Raw genomic sequence first — 6,774 nt, forward strand, 5'->3', positions numbered from 1 at the left:
AGTTAATGGTAAGTTTAAGAAATAAGTTCTCATGTCACCATAAAATTTAAGAAGTATCAAGTATTTATATGAAATAACCTACTTGTATTTTAGAAAAATGTGTTCTAGATTTCATTTGAACAGTTTTATGTGATCATTGCTGGGGGGGAAAATGGTAAAATACAGATCAACCGTCCAGAAAAGGGAGAACATTGATTTAAAACTTTCCCAAGAGGCACGTGGGTGGCTCAGTCAGTTAAATATCTGCCTTCAGCTCGGGTCATGATCCCTGGATCCTCGGATCAAGCCCCATATCGGGCTTGCCTGCCCAGCAGAGAGCCTGCTTCTCCATCTCCTTCTCCCTCTCCCGCTCTCCCTGCTTATGCTCTGTCAAATTAACAAAATCTTTTTAAAACTTTTTAAAAAATGAAACTTCCCCAAACCCTGCACTCCAGATATAGTCCTCTATTAAAATAATAGTTAACATTTTAAAGGTTATATGTATTGTGCCATATATTTTATATTTCCTAGTTTAATTTTTTTAAGATTTATGAATAAATATGTTTAAATTTTTTTGTGACAAGCAGAAGAAACAAACTGATCTCAGACGTGCTTTTTTTTTTTTTTTTAAGATTTTATTTATTTATTTGACAGAGATCACAAGCAGACAGAGCAGAGAGGCAGGCAGAGAGAGAGGAGGAAGCAGGCTCCCCGCTGAGCAGAGAGCCCGATGCGGGGCTCCATCCTAGGACCCTGAGATCGTGACCTGAGCCGAAGGCAGAGGCTTAACCCACTGAGCCACCCAGGCGCCCCTGAAACTTGCTTTTTATATATGAGTTTGCTTCTATGTCACTAAATAGGATAATTTTTTTTATTGTGTTAGTCACCATAAAATACATCATGTTTTTGATGCAGTGTTCCAAGATTATTGTTTATGTCCAACACCCAGTGCTCTATTCAGTATGTCCCTTCCTTAATACCCATCACGAGGCTCACCCATCCCTCTCCTTCCCTCCCCTCTAAAACCCTGTTTATTTCTCAATCCACAGTCTCTTGTGGTTCATCTCCCCCTCAGATTTCCCCCCTCCACTTTTCCTTTCCTTCTCCTACTATCCTCCATGTTATTCCTTATGTTCCACAAATAAGTGAAACCATATTATAATTCACTTTCTCTGCTTGATTTATTTCACTCAGCATAATCTCCTCCAGTCACATCCAAGTTGATGCAAAAGTTGGCTATTCATCCTTTCTGATGGCTGAGTAATATTCCACTGTATATATGGACCACTTCTTCTTTATCCCTTCCTCTGTTGAAGGGCATCTCGGCTCTTTCCACAGTTCAGCTGTTGTGGATATTGCTGCTATTGCATTGGAGTACAGGTGGCCCTTCTTTTCACTACATCTGTATCTTTGGGGTAGATACCCAGTAGTGCAATTGCTGGGTCACAGGGTAGATCTATTTTTAATTTTTTGAGGAATCTCCTCACTGTTGTCCAAAGTGGTTGTACCAACTTGCATTTCCCATCAACAGTTTAAGAGGGTTCCCTTTTCTCCACATCCTCTCCAACATTTGTTGTTTTCTGCCTTGTTAATCTTTGCCATTCTAACTGGTGTAAGGTGGTATCTCAATGTGATTTTAACTTGAATTTTCATGATGGCTAATGATGATTAATGATGAACATTTTTTCATGTGTCTGCTAGCCATTTGCATGTCTTCATTGGAGAAGTGTCTGTTCATGTCTTCTGCCCATTTTTTGACATGATTATCTGTTTTTTGGGTGTTGAGTTTGAGAAGTTCTTTAAAGACTTGGGTATCAGCCCTTTGTCTGTAGTGTCATTTGCAAATATCTTCTCCCATTCCATGGGTTGCCTCTTTGTTTCATTGACTATTTCCTTTGCTGTGTAGAAGCTTTTTATCTTGAAGAAGTCCCAAAAGTTCATTTTTGCTTTTGTTTCCTTTGCTGTTGGAGCCATGTCTTGAAGGAAGTTGCTGTGGCCAATGTTGAAGAGGTTACTGCCTATGTACTCCTCCAGGATTTTAATGGATTCCTGTATCATGTTGAGATCTTTCATCCATTTTGAGTTTGTCTTTATGTATGGTGTAAGAGAATGGTCAGGTTTTATTCTTCTATACATAGCTGTCCAGTTTTCCCAGCACCATTTATTGAAGAGACTGTCTTTTTTCCACTAGATATTTTTTCCTGCTTTGTCGGAGATTATTTGCCCATAGAGTTGAGGGTCCATATCTGGGCTCTCTACTCTGTTCCACTGGTCTATGTGTTTGTTTTGTGCCAGTACAATGCGGTCTTGGTGATCACAGCTTTGTAGAAAAGCTTGAAATCAGGCAGTGTGATGCCCCCAGTTTTGTTTTGTTTTGTTCTGTTTTTTTCAATATTTCCTTGGCAATTCAGAATCTTTTCTGGTTCCATAAAAATTTTAGGATTGTTTGTTCCAGCACTTTGAAAAAGGCCAACAGGTTAATTTGTAATGATTAGGAACATTGTGTGGTGTGGTTCACATTAATTTATTTTACCTGTAGCTTCTTACAGACTTAGATTTTTTCCAAATTTCTAGATGTGGTTAATAGGACCTTATATAGCTTTGCATTATATTTTAGAGTTATTTCCTCAGAATAAAGAAATACCCAACAGGGAACTTTCAGATTTAAAGAATATGTACATTAAGACTTTGGGTTCATTTTGCTAAATACCTCTCTGGAAATGTGTCTATACTTCTCCCGCAAATAACCCCCAAGAAAATCCCTCTCTCCATCCCCTCTCTAACCTTAAATATTCTTTTGAATTTTGGGCACTCTGAGTGAGGATACCTCATTGTTTTGACATTTGGTTTTTAATGAACATTTAAAATGTTTATTGACCACTTGTATATTTGTACATTACATCCTCCTGTCCTTAGTCCATTTGTCCACCTACTATGTATTTAATAATTTATGAGCACTTTGATACATTGTTAGAGACTTTCCCCAGTGTATCATTTACACTTTTATTTTTATTTATTTTAAGATTTTATTTATTTATTTGACAGAGTGAGCACAGGCAGATAGAGTGGCAGGCAGAGGCAGAGGGAGAAGCAGGCTCCCCGCTGAGCAAGGAGCCCGATGTGGGACTCGATCCCAGGAGGCTGGGATCATGACCTGAGTCGAAGGCAGCTGCTTAACCAACTGAGCCACCCAGGTGTCCCTCATTTATACTTTTAATTTTTACTTTTAATTTTGTTTCTAGTGGTGTTTAACTGTCCTGAAGTTTTCGTTTTTGTATAGGCATATCAATAAAGCATTTACTCTATGGTCATAGTGAGGAAGAATTTTATATTCCATATTGAAGTTGTGTATGTTACCTTTTCTGTAATATTTCTCACAGCTGAAATTATTAGTGTGATTACTGGTTTAGTATCTTTCTTCCTCACGGGACTGTAAGCTTCGTAAGAGCAAGAATCTTGTTTTGTATAGCTTTATCTCTCTTGTCTGGCATACGGTTCGGTCTGCAGTAAATATTTGTTGAATGAATTGAAAATCTTAATCCATCTGGAATTCATTTAGATAGAAGATAGAAAAATAGGTAGCTGTATCCTATTTTTCCCAACTAGTTTGACAAGTTTTCTCCAATGTGTTAAATAATTCATACAGACACCCCAGACCCACACACACATGCGCACATCATTCTTTTCTTCCCTTTTATAGTTTTACCATACTAAACAATGACAGATACTGAGTCTCTCTTGATTTCCTAACCAGTTTTTTCTATTCCAGTATCACATCATCTGTTAACAATGGAACAGATTCTCCTCCAGTATTTCACTTTTTCTAAACTACCCAGACTTCTTACATTATTTACTCTTGTCACAGAGCTTTACTACCAGGCCCTCAATCCCATTAGAATTTGGGATTTTGATTAAGTTTGTAACAATTAACATCTGAAAATACTTACTCTTCTTATTGAATAGTATGAAATGCCTTTCCATTTATTTATATGTTTGAATTTCCTTAGTTTTTTTAATATAGGATCTGATGTTTTATTGAATGTATTTGTACTTTTTATATTAATCTTTTAGCTAGCTTGAGTTTGGAAGTGAATAATTGGAATTTTTTCTTAAGCTTTTGTCAGGAGTGATAAACCCAAACTATTCAGAGGACTACAAATCAAGGTAAGAGGATTTTATTGGAATTCCTTTTTTCCAGTATATTTTTTAATTAAAATATTCGAAGGTTTTTTTTAATTTTTTATTTTTTATAAACATATATTTTTATCCCCAGGAGTAGAGGTCTGTGAATCACCAGGTTTACACATCGAAGGTTTTTTTTAATACCTTAGAGTAACTTTAGGTATACAGAAAAATTGATCCAAAAGTACGCTGTTCCCATATATACCCCCTCCCTCATTGTATCTTGCCACTCCATTTCCCTTATTAACATCTTGAACTTATGTGGTACAATTGATAAACCAATATGGATGCATTATTAACTAAATTCCATAATTAGCATTGGGATATTTTGTATGGCATAGTTCTAGTTTTGCCAAATATATATAATACCATGTATATACCATTACAGTATCTTACAGAATAGTTTCATTGCCCTAAAAATCTCCTGTGCTTTACCTGTTCATACTTCTTCCTGCCTCACCCACTCCCCCTAACCCCTGGCAACCACTGATCTTAACTCCCTGTAGTTTACCTTTTGCAGAAGGTCATATGGTTGAAATCATACAGCATGTAGCCTTTTCAAATGGTTTCTTGGACTTAGCAGTGTGCAATTAAGGTTCTTCCCATATCTTACCATTTCTTGGTAACACTAAATAATACGAATATTCAAAAAAATAAAAATAAGAAATAAATAATAGAAATATTCTGTTGTACCAATGTTTTCATATTCACCAATGGAAGGACATCTTGGTCGCTTCCAGTCTTTGGCAGTTATAAGTAAAGCTGCCGTACACATTTTTGTGTAGGCATAAGTTTTCAACCTACTCATTACCTAGAAGCACATTTGCTAGATCATATAGTAAAATTTTTTAGCTCTTTAAGAAATTCTCGAACTGTCTTCTAAATTGGCAGTATTATGTTGTATTCCCACTAGTTACGAGAGTTTCTATGCTTCCCCATCCTCACTAGCATTAAATATTTTCAGTGCTTGGCATTTTAGCCATTGTAATAAGTACATAGTATTAACTCGTTTTATTTTGCATTCCCTAATTGAGCATCTTTTCATAAGCCTGTTTGCCATCTGTAGATCTTATTTCGAGTATCTGTTCAGCTCTTTAGCCCACTTTCTAAATTTTTAATTGTGATAATATTAAATTTACCTTTGAAACTATTCTTTAACATACAGTTCAGTGGTGTTACATATATACATATATACATTTTTTTTCTTTTTTTCACCATTGGGCAGCAGATCTGAAATGTCCTCATCTTGCAGAACAAACTGTATACCTATTAAACACTAATTCTCCCTCTCCTCCTCCCAGCTCTTTGGCTTTGTTTCTGTGATTTCCACTATTTTAGAACTTCATAGGAGTTGAATCATGCAGTATTCATCCTATCATGGCTGCTTTATTTCACTTAGTATGATGTCCCCATGATTCAACCACCTTGAAGCATATAACAGGATGCTTTTTCTCCATCTGTCGATACAATATTTTTCTTACTTAGCCTATTGGTGGGGATGTATTCATTAATTTTTAAACGTTATACCAGGCTTGTAGACCTGGAATAAATCCAAATTAGTCATGGTATATAATTCCTTCATGCATTAGTAGGTTTGATAATGTTTTGTTGAGGATTTTTACAGCTACATTCTACATAAATTTTTATCTTTTGTGGACTAAAATGAGTTTTTGAACAGTCACATCTTTCAAAATAGCTTATAGATAATCTAATCAAAAGTAGTTAAGTAGTAATGGTATTCATTGCAAATGGGTGGAAAGTATACCAAATGCTAGAGTTCACAAACTAGAGAACTGAAGCATAAATTGCTGAAAGAAATTCTAAGAGCTTCCTTCATCATCACTGCTGCCTTTTGGGTTATGTGGTTCTACTTAATTTAGCATTGAAGATTGATTGATTTCTTAATGAATTGGGATCTTGTTTGTCGCTGTTAGTGATCATGTTGGTCACTGTTAGAATTGCTCAGTCCTGTCAGATATTACTAGGGTCAACTAATGGGTCTCAAGGTTCAGAGTCTAGCCTAATTACAAACTAATTACAAATAAAAAAAATGTATCTCTTAAGGAAAATTCAAAACTCAGTATAAATGTTGATAATTTGGTGCATTGCCTATTCCAGCAGTGGTCTTACACAGTCATTCTCATCCTAAACTTGTCTTCTCAAGGTTTTAAGCTCATGTGGACTTTGAGTGTTGTCTATAAAATATTTGTTTACATTCAATCACCTTAAATTTCAGACCGTCTCGATACCAACAGATGTTTTTCTTTTTAGAGGTAAATGTAATTACTTAGTTCTCCTTTTTTGAAATCCTGTAACACCTATTATAATCTAGAAGCCTTTTTTAAATTACTGTTAAACTGGCTAAACCTGGATTGAATTGTTGGTTGGGTTTATGCTTGAGGCTGAGAAGGCTCTTCTAAGCAGATAAAAATCATGTCCTTCTTTTTGTAGTATGTTCGTGGTTCCGATCCTGTATTAAAGCTTTTGGATGACAGCGGGAACATTGCTGAAGAATTAAGCATCCTCAAATGGAACACAGACAGTGTAGAAGAATTCCTGAGTGAAAAGTTGGAACGCATATAAATCTTGCTTCAATTTTGTCCTATCCTTTTG

At 35.8% G+C, this 6,774-nt stretch overlaps 1 long non-coding RNA gene across 1 annotated transcript; it reads left to right on the forward strand.

The window, feature by feature from the left end:
• Window positions 1-3,983: 3,983 nt before the first annotated feature.
• Window positions 3,984-6,751, forward strand: LOC132008805 (uncharacterized). Its single transcript, XR_009401729.1, has 2 exons — window positions 3,984-4,143; window positions 6,613-6,751. It is a non-coding gene; the product is annotated as an uncharacterized LOC132008805 (long non-coding RNA).
• Window positions 6,752-6,774: the final 23 nt, after the last annotated feature.

The sequence above is a fragment of the Mustela nigripes genome, unplaced genomic scaffold (genome assembly GCF_022355385.1).
Source record: "Mustela nigripes isolate SB6536 unplaced genomic scaffold, MUSNIG.SB6536 HiC_scaffold_1216, whole genome shotgun sequence".
NCBI lineage: Eukaryota > Metazoa > Chordata > Mammalia > Carnivora > Mustelidae > Mustela > Mustela nigripes.